A 20,695-nucleotide genomic window follows, 5' to 3' on the forward strand; every position below is an offset into this window, starting at 1 on the left:
CACACAAAATCTAAATAAGTGAAATATCTCAGCCAATTCTTGAGCGTATCGGTTCGGTCTCCACTGCTAGGCTGCAGAGGGCTCTGGCTTGATAAGCAGTGTTGTCCCATCTCCCCTTTACTTCCTGATGATCAGGCAGCAGAGTGCTGGCCACCATCAACTGAGGTGATGCCACACACCCATCCTCCAACCATTCTGTTCCAAGAGGAGATGTTGCAATTCCTACACACAGCATTATATTCCCGTGTGCTACTTTGCTGATGGAAAGAAAATCCAAGGTGTTCGATTAATTTAAAAAAAAAAAAAGTCAAATGTTTCCTGGTGGCCTCCTCTATTGTGTAATGTGACTGAATAAAACTGACCCTGATTACTAATCATGGCGGGTACAGCCAGGAAGGTGGGTAATTCAAGCGGACTTTGAGCAGGACTGTTGCTTGAGCTATTCAGAAGGATGCCCCCAGAGGCCTCCATTCATCTTACACAGCTAGTCTGTCGTGTATTCCAAGAGTGTTTCTGTGATTATTTTCACATAGCTAATGTCACCTTGACCAGGTGAGAGTTCCCCGAATTATTTTCTGATGAGCATGGTTATTGCCTCTTTTTAATCATGCTCGTTCTAATGTTTATGTGGGACTGTGCTCATCTCCAGAGCCAAAGCCTTAGGGTAAAGCATCCTTGGGTATCACTTTTAAATTTCACTTTATTTACTACGTGTGTGTGTGTGTGTGTGTGTGTGTGTGTGTGTGTGTATGTGTGTGTGCATGTGTGTTTGTATGTGTATTTAAGCATGTGTATGTATATGTGTTTCTGTTTGTATGTGCATGTATGTTGTGTTAGTGTTTGTGTGTATGTGTGTTATATGTATGTATATGTGTGTGTATTTGTGTGTATGTGTTATATGTGTGTGTTTGTATTTGTATGTATGTATATGTGCATATATGTGTATTTGTGTGTATATATATGTATGCATGTTTTTGTTTTGTGTATATATGTACGTGTATCTATGTATGTGTTTGTGTACATGTATGTGTATGTGTGTATCTGTGCCAAAGTGCAAGTGTAGAAGTCAGAGGACAATGTGAGGGAGTCAGCTCTTGCCCTCCGCCTTGTTGATTGCAGCCCCTCTTGTTTGTGACACTGTGTTGGGTACTCCAGGCTAAAGTTGGTCCAGCATGAGAGCTTCCAGCTGACTCTCCCGTCCCCATAAGTTGCCAAGCTTACAGACTTCTTCAGTTCACCCATCTCCAGTTCTTTGCATGGCTTCTGGGGATCAAACTCAAGTTGTCAGGCTTGTGCTGCAAACACCCCCTGAGCCACCTCACCATCCCCTCAGAGTTTACTATTCACAGCCAGCTGGTGTCACGCTCATTTGCATTTGCTTGAGAAAGGGCAAGTTCAAGAGGCCTTGTGTTGTTCTGACTAGAAACCCTAAGACCAATGAGGTCTGTTTCTGCTTTAGATTTCGTTTTGTTTTTGTGGAGCTTCTTTGGTTTTCTCGCTGGTGGTCTTTTACTTTGGTTCTGTTTGGTTTCGGTTAGTGAGACACTTCACTCTGTAGTCGAGGGTAGGACCAATCCTCCAACAGGAAGTCAGTCGCCAGCCTTCACCGAGATACTTGTAGCAGTGAGCCCTCCAGCCTCAGCATCCTGAGCACTATGATTTGATAGCAGGAACCACCGTGCCCACTGAGTTACACTCTCACCACTCGGTAGGTGCAGGTACTGGGAAAGACTCACTGTTACTCCGCTGAGTTTGGGGTCTGGTCTTCTCCATACCAAGAGGCTCTTAGAATTAGCTTTACTAACATGGCCTGGTTGCGTTCTAGTTTTCTTCTCATATGGCCTCTTTTGAGCCTTCTAGGCATTGGCCAAGGGTCGAGGTTGGAACTCAGACTCTCCAGGAGCAGAAATTTCTAGAATCTTGTTATGTTGTCAGCTGCTCACCTTACCCCACCCCACTCCACCCAACCTCACCCCAACCTAACTCATCCTACCCAACTCCAACTCACCCCATCCTACCCTACTTTACTACATCGATGACCTTACCTCACCCCACTTCACTTCACTTCACCTTACCTTACCCCACCTCACCCACCTCACCTCACCCTACTTCACCTCATCCCACCTCACCTTACCTCACTCCACCCCACCCTGAATTTGTTTGGGGAGCTCTGTGGAAGCGGTCAACTCCCAGTCACAGAGACAAAGCCTGACTATGTTCAACTCCACTCAAGGCTTGCAGCCTTCACTCCTGTTTGGAACAAACAGGTCTGAATCATACATAGCCACTCAGGGCCTAGGCAAGAATCTCACCATGTTGGCAGTTTGCTTTGGATGATAAAAATATTTATGAATATTTAACTTGAAATCATTGGGATGTTTATTAAAGAAAAACAACTGTCAATTAGCTCCAGATCCCAGTGAATACCCTCAGGATCTACTCAGAAATTCAGGATTTCTAAAGCTTGAGTGGCTCCATTACTTTCCCTGATTGTCTCTGATTCTATTCCTTATTTATACTTACTTGGATAGACATATTAATAAGAATTAAGTAATTTTATGAAACAAATGAATTTGCTTTCAGAAGTGAGTGTTTTTACAATCCTTATTGGGTAATTAGATCCTCGGGCTCAATAGCATGGATTTGGGTATTGGGTAAATGACTGAATTTATAATTAAGCATGTCTCTTGCACAGAAGGACTAACCAGCTATTTGGGCCAATTACATAACAGAAATGAAGACTGCATTAGATTTTTATCTCAGTAATAATTACTGTACTCCACTAGATTCCGATGGGAAAGTTCTTTTTTTAAAAACTGGGTTATCCGCAACAGAAAACACGTAGGGCTTTTATAATGAGTTCTTGCGCTCATCGAGTCTGATGAGGACCAGATCTTCTGATGGGTAGGCACCCGTCAGTCTTTAATGGGGGATTTTTAGCAGTAAGGTGCTGTGGAAGGTTCATGGTTTTGGCAGCGGCCAGCACACACCTGGCCTTGCCCCTGTCTTCTTGCACTCTTGGTTACTTACTTTGGAGGGTGCTGCCTGTTCAGACAACAACGTGGAGGGCAGCCTTGCCAACAGGAGAAAGGAGATCTTATATTCCCAGTAACCTCAGTTAGCTGCCTTCTATGCAAAGCTCTGCAGCATGAGACCTCAGCTATGCCAGATATCCATGCTAGCTAGGTTTGATTTTATGTCTACATTCAAGGGAGATTTGTATCCTGGGGATGAACTCTGGCTAGCCAGTCTCCTGAGAGATGAAGGCATGAGCCAGAATGCAAATACATTGATTTGTAATAAGAAATACAAAATTGGTTGGATTAAGGTAGGTGCCAACATTTTTGTTCTACACAGGTGAACATGAACAGGAAGCCATACATGAGTCAGGAGCTGCTAGGGAAGTTGTTAAATACAAAGAGCTTAGCTTGGATGGTCCTAACAATACATTGCTTAGGTTTCATGGTTTCCAACAAAAGAGCTAGTAGCAGCCATAACAGGGACAACTACCACAGCTAGAGACAGCACAACTTCCCAGGAACTCCTGACATTAGTCATTGTCTCACTGCTATGACAAAATATGGGCAAGAGCACCTTAAAGAAGGAAGGGTTTATGTATGTGGGTGCACAGTCCTTCACGGTGGCTCACAGTGTGACTATGCACAGTCCATCATGGTGGTTCACGGTGTGAGAATACACAGTCCATCATGGTGGCTCAAGGTATGAGGGTGTACAGTCCATCATGGTGGCTCACAGTCTGAAGGTACACAGTCCATCATGGTGGCTCGCAGTGTGAAGGTACATAGTCCATCATGGTGGCTCTCAGTGTGAGAGTACACAGTCCATCGTGGTTGTTAACGGTGTGAGGGTGCACGGTACATTATGGTGGCTCACAGTGTGAGGGTGCACAGTCTATTATGGTGGTTCACAGTGTGAGGGGGCACAGTCCATTGTGTCAGGGAAGCCACAATGGCAGAAGGATGAGGCATCTGGTCATATTGCATCTCCCATCAGAAAGCAGAGAGAGAGAGAGAGAGAGAGAGAGAGAGAGAGAGAGAGAGAGAGAGAGACGAATCCTTATTCTCAGCTCACCTTCTCATTTAGTCAAGCCCTCAAGTCCACAAAGTGATGCCATGCACAGTTAAGATGGGTCTTATTCTTCATTTCCATTAATCCAGTCTAGAAACTTTCTCACATGCCAAAACGTTTGTCACCTAGGCAATTCTAGGCCCTCTCAGGTTGGAAAATGGTATTAACTATGAACATTTATTAACCAAGAACATTTTATATAGACATTCAGTTGCCCCTAGAGAAAAATCAGAATAACTCTCCTAGCTACATACCTAAAACAACAGCAAGGTTGCTAAGCCAAGGATCATCTGGCCTCGTGCAGATAAAATATCTGTAATGGAAAAAAAAATCACATTTTCACCTGGCTGTGTCTGTTAGCCTTTCCAAAAAAGAAAGGAAGAAAGAAAGGAAGGAAGAAAGAAAGAAAGAAACAAAGAAAGGAAGAAAGAAAGAAACTACGGCATAAAATAAAAATCTCTCAGATACAGACGCTTCTAGATCCTTTTGTGTGCAGCTTCATAGGGTAGATTTTAGTGAAGATGGTCTTAGTCATTGCGGAAGGCAGGATTTGCAGGATCCACTTCTTGAATAAGTTCCATGCTCCATTCCTGAGATAAAACAACGACCAAAGGCACGTTGGTATGGTATGGTGGTATGGTTTATTTCAGCTTACAGGCTGTGTAGTCTATCATGAGGGAAATCTTAACTATCCCATGGTTTTCTTTAGCTGTAAAGCAGACTGTGTTTAGGCCCAATAATATGTTTATGTACAGCATCCTGGAAAGAGAGGAGCTTTTTTCTTTTTTACTTTGTCATGATAGGATTCAGTTTCATGATGGTATGGAATATTTCCTGGATGAAAATGAGTCCTGGGGGAGATAGAGAGCCATTGGAACTCTCTTACTAGAGAGTAAGAGTGGATTCTGATGTGGATTTGGGAAATAGCTCTGTGGAAGATGGAATGAAGGACAGAGTAGTGTCTGGAAGGTTGTGGGTCTGCTTTCACGGCAGTGGTACCAGGCAGGGGTGGGGATGGGGGTAAAACACTATAAAAAGAGAGGAAGAGAGGAAGAGAGGCAGGAAGGCAGCACACACGGTTTTCCAATATTCTAAATTATCTGTCTTACTCCAGTGTGTTCTGTTTTCCATCAAACACATTCGTATGCCAAGCACCATTCTCAGTGGTCCTTAAAGTTTGATGCTTTTGCCAAACCATTAGAGAGCCCTTGATATATAGCACACTCCAGGCTGTCAGCCAGCCATATAGATCCCGACGCACTTCAAGGTCAACTAGGGATTCCAAGGTCAAATAGGGATTCCATGGAACCAGGGTTTGGCACAAAAATACTTAGGATGTATTCCACGAGGGAGGAAATGAACAAGAGATCCAAAGAAGCAGTGCAGATAGGCCTGCTGATGGCCTGTCAAGCTGGAGTCTTTAACTCTATGGAGCCATAGCAAGAACAATTCATACTCTTGTCCAGAGAACATGACAGGTCTGCCAAGAAAAAGAGAAGATGGCGGCTGGCCACACTTCTTATCCCAGCTACTCTGAAGTCTGAGGAGGAAGACTGATTTAGAGACCTGCCTGAACTACCAAGTGAGTTCAAAGCCAGCCTGGAGAAGTTAGCAAAGCCATGTCTGGATATGAAAAATAAGAGCAGAGCTGTCATGCATCTTATGTCGGTCTGCCTGTCAGTGTGTGCCTGGCTCTGGGTCCAGTCTATGGTACTAGAAAAAAGAGAAAAGAATAAAGATGGGAAATACCAACAAAGAGAAAAACACTGTGTATTGTGTAACAGAACCAAGCAAGTCAGAATGGCAGTGGGATTTTTGGTTGGTTGGTTGTTGGTTTTGTTCTCTCTCTCTCTCTCTCTCTCTCTCTCTCTCTCTCTCTCTCTCTCTCTGTGTGTGTGTGTGTGTGTGTGTGTGTTGTCTGCAATGTGTATATGCAGGTCCTGGGGTTGTGAGCACATGCTACCGTATCTGTCTTTTCATATAGGTACTGGAATCCAAACTCTGTTCCTCATGTTGAAGCAGAAGTGCTTTTATATACTCAGTCATCTCCCCAGCCCCAAGAATGACGTATTAAAGAAGCAAAAGACTTTGGGGTGCGTGTATAACAGAGAGAGACAGAGAGAGAGAGAGAGAGAGAGAGAGACAGACAGACAGACAGACAGAGACAGACAGAGACAGACAGAGACAGACAGAGAGACAGAGACAGACAGAGACAGAAAGAGACAGAGACAGAAAGAGACAGACACAGACACAGACACACAGATTAGTTAGTTAATATGTGTGTGTGTACAGGTACCCATGGAGGCCAGAAGAGAACAGTGAATTCCTGGAAGTTGGAGTTATAGAACAGTTGTGAGCATTGTGGAATCTGGGAACAGGTCCTCTGCAAAGATCGTTCACACCTTAAAAGCTGATCCTGTTTTTCAGCCCATGAAACAGCCTTTGAAACAGCCCTTAGTCCACGAACACTCCAACCTTTCATTATGAAATCCCGTATCCAGCACAACTCTGCAAAATTTGCTCTCACCCAAGGAAAAGGACCTGAAGCAGGTTACCAAGGGCTTTTTGTTGCACTGGATAATAATGGTAAGAATCATATGCTAGCAGAGATACCAAAGGTTCCTGAGCGCTGAGACCCCAAGAAGCAAAGATCAGGCTAGGATGGGCTAATGGGTCTTTCTGGGAGACCCCAGTACCACAGTGGCACCATGAATGACCTGCGGACCCGGAAGGACTTAAGACTGAGGGCTCAGGTGCTCCCCTTCCCCCGACAATGCATGGTCCAACCAGAGATGCAAGTGAATGTTCAGTGTTAAGTGAGAGGAGTAGCAAAATTTCCAGCCCACAGAGCTGATGTCTTTTCCAATAATGACATTAACAGGAAAGTGTTATCTTTAGATTATCCTCCTGGCTTTATGTATTCCTCAATAAATTTATAAAACTTTTACTGTTTACAGAGTCAACATTAAATATGCTTGGTTTTTTTTTTTATGAGTACTCAGAAACATAAAAATAAAAATCAACCAGAAGTTTAAAAAAAAAAAAAGGAAAAAAGAAAAAACAATGTCCTTGTATCCCCTACTGGACATTTTTAGTGTGCAAATATATGTCTAATTTTACCAAAGTGGAATCTCCCTATATACTCTATTTTGTAGCCTGTTATGTTTAATCTGAATGAAAGTTCTTATCTTTATTGTTTAATCTGAGTGGAGGGAATGTCTTTCCAAGTCATCTATATTATCTTTTGTTTGCTTGCTTTTGTGTTTATGAGACAAGGTCTTTCCATAGCTTTTCTGGCCTGGGGCTCTCTATGTAGCCCAAGCTGATCTTGAACTTATAGAAATCCTACTGCCTCCACCTCCTAAATGCTGGGGTTAGAGCCGTGTGGCACCATTGTTTTTCATTGCTTTTTACTGGTTGCAATATCAATATCAGATAATTCCTGTCTACCTGTAACTCTAGCTTTAGGAGATTTAATACCCTTTTCTGGTCTCTGAACTCATGTACACAAACTCACACACACACACACACACACACACACACACTCTCTCTCTCTCTCTCTCTCTCTCTCTCTCTCTCTCTAAAGAATCTTTATTAGCTATTAGCCTTTCGGCTGGGAAATGGCTTAGCATGTATGTGAGTACCACTATGTGAACACTTCATTTCACAGGATGTTTGAAGTGTTTACATGCCAGCCTCTGACCCCAAAAACGGATTATAAGAAAGGTAAATAAAGTCATCTCTGTCTTGCCTTAAATGTTCTGACTCATGTCTCAGGACAGTAGAGACAGGCTCCCTTTTCTGTGGTACATGAACACTTGACACCTCTGTGGGAGCGGCCATCTTTCCCCAACCCACAGTCACACTATTTTCCTCCTCTGAAGGAACCGCCATCTTTCCGGCCCTTCACCTCTGTGTTTCATTCAACATCACCAGCAATCCTCTCACCTGGCTTGACTATGCATCTCTCACTCTGCAACAATGTATCCTATACCTGCGGGCACAGCTGCTCGCACTGCAACAATGTATCCTATGCCCACCTCACATCCCCTCACTCTGCAACAATGTATCCTATGCCTGCTGGTGATACAGCTCATGGTGACATAATGGGAGGAAGTCAGAGAAAGCAGTGAAGGGAGGATGCTGTAGCTTCAGCTCAAGACATCTTTGACTCAAAAAGTGTCTCAACCGAAGTGAGAAAAGGAATTACGTCAACTGGGAGGTCAGCAGAAGGGCACACTTCCAGAGCCTTCTCCAGGAACTTGGGTCTTGTCATCTGTCCCTTCTATGTGGTCACTGTCATTTCACTGTGGCAGCTGGTCCTGCTTCACCCAGATGCCCAAGCTGTTGATGTCACAATGAGATAATGCTGAGAGGGGAATGGCTCTCTGTTGATCTAGGAAGGGAAAGGAGGAGACAGGAAGGTCCCTCCTTAGTTCCCAAGCTAGTTCAGAAACCTCACCTCTGTGTTCTTAAAGAGCACAGGAGCCTGGGGTCAGGCATAGAGGACATCTTGAGGTGCAATATTGAGATTCTACAACCACCAGAAAAGGTTTCCTCTCTTTCTCCAGACCTGGCCCGTATTATAGAATGTCTCAGACTCTTGCTGGTCTCCTGGGGTCAGGTATGAAAAGAGCCATCCCAGGGTGTACAGTGACACCGGGCATGAAATACCTCAGTGAGGGAATTCCCAGAGTTCTGTGGCTGGCTTGAAGCCAGATTAGCAAAGTGAAGCTGGAGGCAAGAAACCAGCTGTCTATGAAACACTTCCTAAACCATGATGAGAAATACAGATTTGCAGGCTGGAGAGACGGCTCGACATTTAAGAACACACACTACTCTCACAGAGAGCAAGACTCAAGTTAGCGTAACAGAACTCACCGCTGTGGGATCTGATGCCCTCTGCTGGCCTCTGCCTGTACCTGTACTCATACACCCTGCACAAACACACATGTACATAATTTAAACCAAGAAAAATAAATGTTTTACTTTAAAAAAAAATATGGCTTTTTTTATTCCCTCCCAGGGAATGCAGCCTACTGGAGTATGAAAACCTAGAGGCTCATGAAGTTGGTTGGGTATGAGGCAAGTTTTGGCTCTAGGAAAAGTTGTGCTGTTGATTCTAGAAAGATCTGAATAGGATTAGGAAACTAATTTGTGGTGGTTTGAATAGGAGTGTGCCTCCCACCCCGCTCCCAGGCTCACAGATTTGAATACTTGGTCACCGGGGAGTGGCGCTATTAGGGGGTGTGGCCTTATTAAAATGGGTGTGGCCTTGTTGGAGGAAGTGTGGTAGAGCTATGAAGGTTTTTAATGCTTAATTCAGGCCCAGTGTTTCTCTCTGTGAAGATGTAGAGCTTTCAGCTACCTCTTCAGCACTATGCCTGTGTGCCACCATGTTTTTCTGCCATGATGATAATGTACTAAACCTCTGAATATAAGCAAGCCCCAAATAAATGTTTACTTTTATAAGAGCTGCTGTAGTCATGGAGTCTCTTCACAGCAGCAGAACTCTGATGAAGACATATTTTAGGGGAGAGGTTGAGAGAAATAAAGGGTTCAAATTTAAAAGCCAGGCCTCCACAGGATTCCCAAGATTCTTTATCAATCTCCATAAAGTGGGCAATGCATCTGGGAAAATAAATTGGAAGAATTTATGCAGTCATTTGACAAACACTTGGTCTCCACAATATGGGATGTGGGCTGGCTGAATCTCTCCCATAAATGCCCATGGGTGTAAGTTTTTGACCAAGAGGGGGCATGTGGAAAATATGTGAGGTGGGAAGAAGAGATTAGAGGGGTGGGTACAAGCTAGGCATAGGGCAGATGTCCTATGGGCTTACAGGCTGGGGTAGAAATCATTGTGATCTAATGCCCTTGGTGAAGTCGCTAAGATCAGTGAGTTGGGCATCCATAGTAACAGATTATCTCTTATTGTTGTTGCATTTCTCCTCCCCTGCCTCTAATCCTTCCTCCCCGCTTCCCCTCTTCCTCTTCCTTTCCTTCCTCCTCTCAACTTCCTCTTTCTCTTTCTCCATTCTTCCTCTACATCAGCCTCTTTCCTCTCCTCCTCTGATTCACAGTCCCTATCCCCCATCTGTCCCTAGCTCTTTCCATCCCCCTCCCCTCCATACCCTTCCTTCCCTTTTTCTTGTGTATAATTCTTAACCTTAATAATTCTATTCGTCGAAGGGTCTCCATACTGTATATTTTGCAAAGTAGACTTTCCCTTAAGCTTTAAATATGTGTAATTGGACTGACCAGCACATTCACCTCAGACCAGGAAACTTTTGCCATCTAAAGTAGGATTGTCACTGGGGGACTGGAGAGGTGGCTCATTGGTTAAGAAGCCTTGATACTTTTACAGAAGACCGACCAGAGTTTCATTCCTAACACATCATGTCTTACAACTGCCTGTAATCCAAGTTCCAGGAGATCTAATGCTTGCAACTTTAACTTTTTAAAAATATTTTTAATGATGGTTCTTAAATGCCTTAATATCCCTTGTAGCCCATCACCCACCAGAGGTAGCAGAAAAGAAAGGATATGAGGGAAGTGGCCTGCTTAGAAAGGTTTTTGGAGCATCTCCAGTCTGTGCTGTCTGGAAGTCGGACAGTTCGGTTCACAGGTTAGCAGGCAGCAGCAGCTTGATCCACTCACAAACACCTCACAGATACACCAGCAGTCCAGTTTGGTTGAGTCAGGTTAGCAACCATGGTGATGGCCTAGCAGAGATAGCCAGGCCTCAGCCTCGGCTCGAGTCAGCAGGAGGGACCAACATGAACACCAGGAGAAGTTCTCAGCTGCGCCTCTCTCAGGGAAGCAAAGATCAGTGAAGACAGGAGACCCACAAGCATTGCACAGCTAGTTGTACCAGCAAGCCAAGCTCCGTCTCTATCACTCCATCGAATCCTATTTATACCATCTAAACATCACAGATCCTCCACGTGTCTTGCCTTAGCCCAGGTCTTGCCTCAACACATGCATCCAGTCAGCCTGAGTCCACAGAGTCCTGACAAGTGGAGCTCAACTACACAATGTAAGGTGAACCAGTACATGTGTGTTGTTAGCAAAGAATCATTTATCACATGTTTGCCTTGGCAGATCCTCTTCTCTCCTGTGTCTGCTTCAGCAAAACATTCCTTCCTGAGTCTGCCTTAGTTTTCCCCCTGTGTCCCCTTCAGGAAAACACTCCTTCACGCGTTTGCCCCAGCAAAACACCATCCAACATAGCTGACTCTCCAAAGAACCCTTAAGTTTCCGCTTCCGATGCCCTCTCCTGTTCTTCGCAGGTGTGGTGTGTGCGCAAACACACATGCATGCGTGCACACACACACACACACACACACACACACTCACACACACATACCATGAAACCAAGAGAATAGGATGTTCCTGTTGTAAGATCGGTGAGCAAACCAGAGCTGACTGGCGCGTCTGTGGGTGTCCCCGACTCTGGTCTCGGGCATCCAGGAGCTGTAATGATGACATAACTCCTGAGAGTGAAAGAAAAAGAGAGAAGAAAGGAGACAGAGGGGAGATGGAAGACGCATGAGAGGGGGGAGGAAGAGAGAGACCAGGAAAAGAGAGAGAGATGGCAATTATGATGAAAACCCAGTAAGACAATTGCGGACTCTGCCCACGTGAGCAGGATACAAACCAGAGCTGGGAAGTGACGTACTCCTTGACTTCTGTTTTGTTTGCTTCTAGACTTCTAGCCATGTGAAGGAAGGGACCTTGATCGTGGACTCTTCCAGCCAATGCTCTTTTGCAAAGATTTTAGAGTCCGCTTGAATCCCCAGCAGATTAAAGAATTTCTCATCTTCCTATGGACCTGTCCAGACCTGGTGTTCTCTATTTTCAGAGTATTTAAATGCCACGTGCTTTGGGGGATCTTGTCTTCCTTGGGCCACCATAAAAAGGCCTGTCACCTTTAGAACTTGAATTGCAGATGTGCCTCTCAGCACCTGGGATCTTGACACAGTGGGATAAAGAGAAAGTAAGCATGTGTATTTCGAGACAGCCAGGAGGATGGCTCAGTACCTGGGGCTCTTGGTTGACTGGTAATGTGTTTTCTTTCCTCTGTAAAATGGAGTCAGTGCCTCTTCCCTTGAAGTGTTGAAGACTGTGAATAGGTGGCCAATGGTAGCCAACACCATCAGACAGCCAAGTGTGTGACACTAAGTGACAGTCAGTGGCATGGTAGTGTCTCAGCACTGGTAGAGTCTTTGTGTGTATTTACACACATGGGTGTATAGGTGAGCATATGTGTGTGTGCACATGTGTATATAAGTGAGTGTACATGTGTGTATGAGTATATGTGTATAGGTGAGTGCACATGTGTGTATCTGTACATGTGTGTATAAGTGAGCATTCATGTGTATGTGTGTGCACATGTGTGTATAAGTGAGCCTTCATGTGTATGTATATACATGTGTATACAGATGAGCATGCCTGTGTCTACATGTGTCCATAGGTGAGTGTGCATCTGTGTATATATGGTGTGTGTGTGTATGCACAGGTGTGGATAAGTGAGCATACCTGTATGTTTATGCACATGTGTGTATATGCATATATAGGTGAGTATACCTGTATGTAAAGGTGAGGATGCTTGTGTGCATTTAGGTAAGCATACATGGTTATGTATGCACATATATGTATAAGTGAACATGCCTGCGTGCATATTCATGTGTGGATTAAAAGATAATCCCAGATGTCCTGGCCCAGGGACTCCCACATTGCTTTTCTTTCACTAGGACTTGAGTGCCTCCAGTTGCCCTAAGCTGGTAGCCACTGAGCCCTGGAGGTCCGCACACCTTGGCCTCCCCAGCACTGGGCTTGCAGGTGAGCATCACCGTGCCCAGCCTTGTACATGGATCCAGGTGGCAGAATGCACATAGTCACACCTCAAGGACTTGACTGACCAACTGAGCCCTCTTCCCAGCCTCTGGTCAGATCTCAGGTAGTGCGTTCCTGTCCCCATCTCAAATCCACAGGATGTTCTAGAATCCTTCCACCAAATAGCTAAAAGCGGAATTCATCAGTGTACAGATGTGTAGACAGTTCCGCAGTGCAATCCCAGGCAGTTGTACTAGCAGAAGTACCCCCTCCTTCGGGGCCAGGAATACCCTATTTAACCACAAATGTCTTCCCTCAGGGTTTCATTTAAAAAGTTTAAAAAGTCAACACTGCTCCAGGGGCTGCAGGGGCGTGAGGGTGTGACTTGACCACTTTAGAAGAGAAAGGAAGAGATGCTATACAAAGGCATTTGAGGTTTTTAAAGGATATCTTTTATTGTAAAAGGTATTTTTGGGTTTTTATAATAGACCGTCTTTCATTATAAAAAGTATATTTTTTATAACCTTGAAGAGATATCTAATGCTGGCTACAACTGTTCTCTCTCTCTCTCTCTCTCTCTCTCTCTCTCTCTCTCTGTGTGACTCTATCTCTCTGTCTCTCTCTGTCTCTTTCTGTCTCTCTCTATGTCTGTCTCTGTGTCTGTCTGTCTCTGTGTGTGTGTCTGTCTGTCTGTCTCTGACTCTATCTGTCTCTCTCTGTCTCCCTGTCTCTCTCCCTCTCCCTCTCTCCCTCTCCCTCTTCCTCTCTCTCTCTCTCTCTCTCTCACACACACACACACACACACACACATTCCTCCTGGTGCTAGTTTGGGCCATATGATTAAGTGGAAGAAAAAAAATTTTTCTCTACAGAAACCATTGTTGCTGTGAGCATTGTTTTAGCGCTCTTACTGTGTGATAGCACCAGAACGAGCAGTAATTATTTTCCAAGGATACAGATTCAGCTCTCTGGCTGACTGTGGCAGCACTTCCGTGCTGAGTTCTCTGAAATGTAAGTTATACACTTCAACCCTTATCCAAAACATGTATTTTATGATCGATGAGGACCTTGCAACATGCCGCCTTCATAATGTACATGTTTTAAAGAAACAGTTCTGTGCATAAATCTCTGGAGTAGATTCCTCAGGCAGAAGTTAAGTGTCCTTTACTATAACCAACAGCTCTACAACAGGCTTTAATTAAATATATTGTGCAGAAGTCAAAGATAAGTGCGCCTTAACACACGCTTGTGTTGCCTTACTATTATATACATGTACACACATTCATACCTCTGCATGTACATATGTGTATGCATGTGTATGCACAAGCATCTACATATGTGCATGTAGTATATGCACATGTACTTGAGTATGTGTGTCCATGTACATGTGTGTCCATTTGTGTGTGTGTGTGTGTGTTTGCTATTTTAACAAAGAAGGTTTATAGTTCAAGCTTGCAGTTCCAATTATAGCATCACTGACAGGATCAGACTTTTTTTCTGAATATATTGCTTTTCCTAAAGTCTGGAATGACCTTTCAGAGGTTGCCTTAACGAGCTGTTTGAAAGGGGAAAAATTCCTCTCTGACCAACAAAAAAGAAAAAGAAAACATGAATGGCAGGGAAAGGAGGGGATGAATGGAGAAGGTAAACTTGGCTCCAGTGTATCCTCGAGCGAGCGTGTCCTGGGCGTCAGCTTCCCTCGGGGGACTGTAAGCGTTTGCGAGATTTTTTTATATGAAGACCTTGAACTTGAAAAATTACATTTAGTTTCCTCAGAAAAGGAATGGGAGCTTTTCAGTGTGAGGAAAAGGGGTGGTTAAAAATAAAATAGGATAAAATAAAGACGCTTGAGATGACAGAGCTGGCGAAGCTGTGATGGACCGAGAGGCCATTGGAAACTGTTCATGCCACACCTGTGTGGCTCTTGGGGCCACCTAGGAAAGGAATGCTTCCTACGATTACATTTTAGGGAGGACCAAGGTTGGGTGAAGGAAGCGAGCCCTTGCACGGGGCCGTCCTTCCTCTTTATGTGAAAGTTTGCTGCTGTGCAAAACACAAGAGAGACACCATGACCTGCCTCTGAGGGAGCCTCAGGTCTTTCCTGGAGAGAGAACAGATGAGAACATACATCCTGAACCAGGGCAAAGCAGCTTTCCGGAAGGAGGCTTTTTCTTTGGGACAACTTCCTCTCTTGAGAACATTTATTTTACACAGATGAAGATATTGGTGGAGGCCAGAAGAGAGTGCCAAACGCTCTGATGCTGGACTTACAAACAGTTGTGCGAACTAAACCTAGATCCTCTGCCAGAACAACCAGAGCTCTTAACCACTGAACCATCTCTCCAACCCTACTAGGGAAGTTTTTAAAAGTTAAAAGAAAAAAATCTTTGCCTTTGTGATCTCTGGGAATCCTTTGGGGAAAATGCTCACTTGATTTCACAGCAGTGATCTATGGTCCTGGCTGAAAAACCTGAGAGGCGCTATCTCTCCTCCATCGTGAAGAAATAACAGAACATTTATAAACAGGAGAGGGCTTCAGACGAGAGGGTACGGATTTCCACACAGAATCAATGGCGGGGAGGATATGCATAGATTAATTAAGAATTCCGACACCCTTCCTTTATAAGGTCCCTTATGAAAGATAGGCCATTTTCCACATTTACTTTGTGTTGGAAGTGACAGATGAAATTAATCTGCTTCATAAATTGCCAGCGCAGAGGGTCAATTAACAGGAGAACTAACCTTGTGAAAGTCATTTTGAAAGACTAGTTATGTCTGTAATATTCCTTGTCAAATTAGGTAAAAGTGGGAAAATCAGAAGGCTGTCAAATAAACAGCAGTCTGAGAGGCGCATAATTGCATTTTTGATTAGGTGAATTAGTTTCTGTGATTGTTGGCTGGGAAGAAGCAAATGAACAGTGGATGCCCCAGAGATGCCAAAACCTAAGGTTAATCCACATGCCTGTAGTTATGCAAAGGCGGTGAATGGGTGTGTGTATGTATGTGTCTGCGTGTGCACGCATGTACATGGAGACAGAGAAGGTCATATAGATGCAACTTGGGGGTACGACTAGGTCCTATATCTCCTTAAAGTCCATTTCCCTCTCCCCTCTCCTCTTCCATTAATTCCAAATGGATCCTGGTGCCCATGTGGTGGGCTATGCTGCTTTCTGGTCCCTCTCAGGCAAACATGTTGACCCCAGATCTAGTGTTCCCTTGGGAGAAAGTAGTATTTACCAGGAGCCCGAAGCCGAGACTCTCTGGTTGAAAATCACTTGCTTCAGTTTGTAAAGGGATCCAGGTAAAGAAGCCCCCTAATAAAACTTGCCTGAGTCTTTGGAAGGCTGAAGTCAACGGAGTCAGGTGTCATAACTGTTGCTGTCCCAGTTCACCTTATAAGTGGTCCCAGGATAACAGCACAGTCACCCCCAGCACATGGAGGAGAGGGATGTCCTCTGCCAGAGGGCACGCACCTGACCTCCCCATTCCTGCTGTGTAGATCCCACCTGAACCCCCTCTCTTCATCCACCGCGTGTAATGCCTCGCAGCTGTTCTTCATAACAGCCCTGTGTGTGATGAGATTGCCTTCCTGGCTGAGTCTCAAGTTCCTCGTGGCCACTTGAATAGCAGAGTTCAAACTTCATCTCCAACCTCAGTCTACTGGTCTCCCTTCCTCCAAGACTTCCAGCCAGCTTTCATCCAGACTCTGGCTCCCGTTGTGTGAAGTGAGTTTTGTAGCGCAGAGGTTTGCTGCAAAGTAGAAATGCGGAAATGCTATGCAGATGGCCACTGTGGAGTTGGTGCAGTGACCTCTACTTCCTCTCCTAGTTTGAGAATAACCTAGTGACTTCCTTGTCATCCCATTGACGGGAACTCCCAAAGCCACAGGCACCAAATCAGTATGTGTGATGTACATCCACTGATATTCACACAGGCATATGCAAACGCAAGTTTTGTTGTTATATGATCCTGATTGGAGTCCCCTTAAGGGAAAGTAAGCCATGTGGTTAATAAGGCCCAACATCAGGACTTGAACCCAGTTTTCCCATCTTTACAACCACATCTCCTTATGATAAGGAAAGTGTTCTTCTCTTCCTGAAATAAATGAATAACCTTGGCAAATAAGATGGCCTCCCTCCTTTCCCATTCCCATGTTGACTTCTCCATTTTGCGATCAGTATGGTCTGCCTCTCCTTATGGACTCCATCTCTCCTTCATCTGTGCAGTGCAGACAGATGCACAAAAGGAGACTGCTGGTGCTCACGTAGATGCGGGCCAGCTTCAAGGAACATCCTTTGGGCTGCCGGGGGTTCTGTGGTTCTCTACTATCTTTCCTAGGCCTAGAATGTTTTCAGCCTCTGAGATTGACTGCTGAATAAGTTCATACCTTCCTAGTTCTTTCTGAACTCTGGCTGGCTGGTTCAACTCAGCAGTTCTGGCTCAAACTCCTCTCTAAGCTAACCAATTCGATCTGGCTTGTCTATTGACCTCTGACTGAATTGCTTGGCTCAGCCTCAAATTAACTCTATCAATCTATTCTAATCTTCTGGCTCCTTTTCACTCTCTGACTCGTTCTATCTTCACCTTATTCTCTCTTCAAACTGTCTCTGTAAGACTCTTCTGGGAAACCTACCTCTTCTCTCTTTCTCTGCACTGCCCCTCAAGTAGCTTCTCTTTTCCCTCTCTTCTCATGAGGGTTGGGCATATCCTATCCTGTCAAATCTTTCTCTGATTTATCACTTTGTCTGCCTCTCAATTAGACATCACTTTCAAACATGGCTGCTTCATTCTACCAACTAATTTTACCTTCATTGTTTGGGATTAGAGGTGTGTCCTAAGGGCCTGTCTGTATTCTAGCCAGAGCAGTCTTGTAGCTGGATTGAAATTTCTCTACAGAGTTCAGTATAAGAACTCAAGGCAGAGACCACTAGAGACTTTACATTTGAGAAACGACGGGTTAAACCTTTTTTACTCAACTTCCAACTAGAAAACATATGTAACACAGATGTACTTAGGAAGAGAATGCTTCTGAATTACTTAGTTTGGATCATGAGCCTGCCTCTTTTGAATAGAATTGGAGGAGACAACTTTGTGATTGAGAGTCACACCATAACAGCTAGGGATGGAGATAAGAAAATGGTCCAAAGATAAGAGTTTTGTTCCTGGGGCTGGGGATTTAGCTCAGTGGTAGAGCGCTTGCCTAGGAAGCGCAAGGCCCTGGGTTCGGTCCCCAGCTCCGAAAAAAAGAACCAAAAAAAAAAAAAAGAGTTTTGTTCCTTATCAAAGAGAGATGGGATGCTAAGATGTCCATACTTACAGATATTTCCTGTGTCACGAGATGAAACAGAATACCCCTACCTCAAAACAACTCAGTGCTTTCTCTTTTGCTTTCAGACCTACATTGTGAATGTGTCTGTGAAATTTGACAGCTGTGGGAGCTTAGGTATATAGAGAAAACTAGTAGAGGCCAGCCTTGGAATCTGCATGTGAATTCCAGCTGTGGTACCGTAGCTGTGACCCTAGCCTTGGGTATGTAGAGCCTGCTGTAGAGGACAGATTTCCCAGGAATCATCCCAGTGGGTCACAAGGAAGACAGCAGGAGACAATGATCCTACAGGGATCAAGTAGCCAGCTCCCGTCTGGATCTGGATCTTGGAGAGGAACAGAGCAGTTTACTAGATTGACTTACACTCTACAGTCTTGGTAGCTCAAGAGCGGCTGCCTCACACCAGCAGTTACACAACCCATAAGGCTAGACATCCCAGCAGTCCCAATCTGCCCCTGAAGGGCTGGAGGCTTCCTGGAGAGCTGCTGGTCTTTAGTCTATATTGGAAGCCCATTTAGGGTATCTCTTCCTATTTTCAGTAATCTGATCAAGAAAACCCTTCACAATAGAGCCCGGGCTTGCCTTTCAGTTGATTCCAGCCACGGTCAAGTTGACAACAAACGCAAACCATCACGCTGTCATGTCCTAGTCTGCTATGGAAGAGACAGCAATTAAGTCCTAATAACAAGCAGAGCTCGTGCATGTATCCGCGAGTTTATGAACTGTTATGGAACACTCGTGAATCCCTCTCCAGGCCCATTTATGTTTTTAGTAATGGGGGACGTAGAATAAATGACAGTCAGTTCTGAAAGAGAAGTCCTTGAAGGCTACCTGGCAGATTGCATGGCTATTGATATTCTGACAGACGCATTGATGGCTTGATGGCCTTGAAAGCGATTCACTTCGACGGGCTGAGATCTGTAAACGCAGATGCTGGTGTCCCACTCCATAGAAGCTAGGCTTCCCACACACCCCTTAATCACAGCCCTCTGTCACGATCACAGTGCCAATAGAGCCTGAGAAGACTGGGAGCTTAAAATGCAACTTCCAGGAAGTTGACCCCATACTAATAGACCGATAAAGTAAATGACTCCTCAAAAGGTGAGACTGTCATGTTTAGAAGTACTCCATCCCCGGGGATGTAGCTCTGTTAGTAAAGTGCTTAACACTGAAGCACGGGCACCTGGTTTTGACATCTAGAACCTACGAAGGAAGGGAGGAAGGAGGGAAGGAGGGACGGAAGAACTATGGCAGTGTGCCTATCATCCCAGCACTGGAAAGGGAGAGACAAGACTTGTAGATCCAGCCAACGCAACTTGTTCATCAAGATCCAGGCCAAGAAGAGATCCTGCCTCAAAAAACAAGATGGCGCCCTGAGGCTTGAAACCCAAGGTTGTACCACGGCCCTCACAAACATGCATATGCATGTGCACACCCCCCCATACACTGTACACACAGAGTTCTCAACCCACATACTGATGACCCAGACGATGAGCTACAATTTATTTTTTACCACTTATGTATTCTTTGAAATTCTCCTAAGTACAGACTATGTCTCTTAATTATTAATCATGCTACTCCCTACCTCTAATTCTCCCCTGCATCCCCCAAATACCTCACTAGCAGACTCATACCCTCTTTTACCTTTTTAAATAGTAACTCACCGATACCAATTGGTACTTCCCATATGTATATGGGCTATGAGTGTAAGGTCATCCACTGGGACATAGGGAACCTATAGGTGACCATCCACCCACTCAGTTGCTAACAGCTCTTCAGCTAGAGACCTCTTCCGTGTTGCAACTTTGACTGGTTAGACCTTGTGCAAGCCTTATACAGCCAATCACAGTAGAAATAAGTACATGTGAGCAGTAGTCTTGGCAAGTCTAGAGGACAACATGCACCATGTTCTCTTGGTGCTCCTGTTCTCTCTGCCTGCACTACCAACACTCTTATATAGAATGGCTTCACCATGTGGTTCGATGATCCAACATAGCTCGTGTAGAGTCCTTTGTATTGCTAACTTAAAGTGCAAGCATTTTCAGGGCACATAACTTATAATGAATGACAACGGCTTTATTTTCCATTACTTTCCTTGATGTTGTTAAACAATAGCGTCTGGAATTGGCTAAGGAAGACCGGTTACTTGAAATATGCGTGGCTTTGACTAGACTGATCCCGACTTAATGAGCTTTTACGGGGTTTTATGCATGACTTACTGCCCGCATTACATTGCTAAGGTAAGCTACTTAAAACCACACTGCGATATGATGTTTTTTCCATTCATTTGTCTGTTTCATTAATGACGGGATGTATTTTTCTGGCACACAAATCCTATTTATGATCAAGACGTTGCTGTTGTGTAGATCAACTTAAACCCTTACACTGTGTAATTTACCTGCTGTCAAATCTCATTTGAAGAGCCGTTGTCTGCCTTGCCCC

The 20,695-nt window shown here is 44.5% G+C and overlaps 1 protein-coding gene across 1 annotated transcript in view; it reads left to right on the forward strand.

The window, feature by feature from the left end:
- The window catches only part of Cdh13 (cadherin 13), a 1,037,872-nt gene that overhangs the window by 631,943 nt on the left and 385,234 nt on the right, over positions 1-20,695 (forward strand). The window lies entirely within an intron of this gene.

Source organism: Rattus norvegicus, chromosome 19 (assembly GCF_036323735.1).
Source record: "Rattus norvegicus strain BN/NHsdMcwi chromosome 19, GRCr8, whole genome shotgun sequence".
Classification (NCBI taxonomy): Eukaryota; Metazoa; Chordata; class Mammalia; order Rodentia; family Muridae; genus Rattus; species Rattus norvegicus.